We start from the raw sequence: 1,867 nt of genomic DNA, 5'->3' as shown, positions 1-1,867 counted from the left end.
TTTTTTTTTTTTTTTGTCTTTTGTCTTTTTCCGTGTCCGGCAACGGATCGCAACCCTCAGTGTCGCCCCCGTACCGGACCGAGACCCGCAACGGGATCACAACCCTCGGTGTTGCTCCCGCGCCTCGCTCAGCCAGTGAGCGGGAACCGGTCTGTATGTGGGATCCGAACCCTCGGCGGGAGCGCCGCCGCACTTCCCAAGCGGCGCACTATAGCAGTGCGCCACCGGGCCAGCCCAGGACAAATGAATTTTTATTACATTAATTTTTACTCATTTTCTACATTTGAAATATTATTACTATTCAAATTTTTTTATGGCAGAGGAGAGATAAGGAAGAGGAATTAAAGAGGAGTAAATTTGATAGTTAACCGACTATTAGGGCTCAATATGTTTGAAGGTTTGTTGGGATGGCAATACTAGAACATGGAATCCAGAAGGATAAGAGAGAGAAATCGGATGCCTGATAGTGAGTCTTAGAAATGCAAAATTTAGGGTGGTAACAAAATCTGTAACAGATCCATGGAGTGCCTGCTTGTGGTTTGAAGAAAAAGATTATTGTTGTTGAAGAGGCCCCAACTACAAAATCAGTGTATTAGATAAATCCTCTACTGGAATTTGAAAGTGCCCAGAATGATAACAGAAATAACAATGGAGAAGAAGGCAGTGGTTCAGTTATAATGTATTCATGGGTATATCCTGTAAGACTCTGCTGACAGCAACAAGGGGAGGCAACATGATAGTCTGATAGTCAAAGGTCCTATTTTTTAGTCTATTTTTTGTTTGTTTTGTTTTAGTAAATAAGGAAACAATTTTTCAAAGTGAATAAAGAGCAAGGAGATCATAAATTCCACCTGTTGGTTCTGAAAATGGAGTTTGGGTGGGTCCTAGAAATGGAAGGTGGGTGGGGGAACTTTAATTGTATAGTTCTTCCAGGGAAGCCATGTCCTCAGGTGCCAGCTAAATTGTTATAGCAAGATGATGAAGGTCATGTTCACAGAAGAAACAGGTTTGTTAGAGGCAGTTGCTGCTGATTTACCATATTCTACAAGGAGCACAATGCAAGTGTATGGGACAGTGTGGGAAGGGCGGGTGGAAGGGAAATCAGGTCAAGTTGGGTAATATCCTCAGCAGTATATATACACACACACACACACACACACACATATACTAAGATGATGGGGAATAATCAGGGAAACTTGGGCATGAAACAATCACTACGAGCCATGATGAGAATAGCCCTGGCAGTGTTTTACAGAAAGGGAGGCAATTGTTTAAGTTAAACTCAGGTACAGAAGGTAAGCTTTGTCGGCCCACAACCCAAATTTTTCCACCTTCCTCCACTCACCTGTCGTCATTCCTCAATAGGCACTTCCACTCAGATCAATCCACTCGTCTTTTTCAACTCCGATTCAGCTATTCCTTCGGTATCCCTTTTGTTTCCCCATGAAATCATGATGGTCACCTAGACCTTGATTTTTCTTTTGTATCCCTGACAGTACCTAGCGAAGTGCTGGGTGTACAGTGTATATTCAATAAATATTTGATTGATCGAGATGTACATTTCATTTGTCTAGGTTATATCCAGTACTCAGACACTCAAGATATGGCTATAAACTGGAAAGCAAAGAGTGTGTGCTTTTATTAAAAGCTCTTTCACATTTAAAAGAAAATCTTGGCTTGTAAAGATCTTTTCCTTTACTCTCACTTCCTCCCCACTTCATCGCAATCTGAGATTTATAAAATCATAAGTAGTTGCCATGGAGATCATTGCTGGGCAGTAGAGGAGCCAATTGGGAATAATAGCATGAACTGCTATAATTGTCAACAGCAAAATTTTACTTTGGTCTTTTGGCTTTCAATAGTAAAA

At 41.3% G+C, this 1,867-nt stretch overlaps 1 long non-coding RNA gene across 1 annotated transcript in view; it reads right to left on the bottom strand.

The window, feature by feature from the left end:
• Positions 1-1,867, bottom strand: part of LOC103582096 — an 8,152-nt gene that overhangs the window by 3,824 nt on the left and 2,461 nt on the right. The window contains exon 3 of the long non-coding RNA XR_549723.1: positions 1,346-1,510. This is a non-coding gene — a long non-coding RNA (uncharacterized LOC103582096). The remainder of the gene's footprint in view (positions 1-1,345; positions 1,511-1,867) is intronic.

The sequence above is a fragment of the Galeopterus variegatus genome, unplaced genomic scaffold (assembly GCF_000696425.1).
Source record: "Galeopterus variegatus unplaced genomic scaffold, G_variegatus-3.0.2 Scaffold14883, whole genome shotgun sequence".
Taxonomy (NCBI): domain Eukaryota; kingdom Metazoa; phylum Chordata; class Mammalia; order Dermoptera; family Cynocephalidae; genus Galeopterus; species Galeopterus variegatus.
Note: the sequence above shows the minus strand (reverse complement) of the source record. Positions and strands in the feature narration are given on the sequence as shown.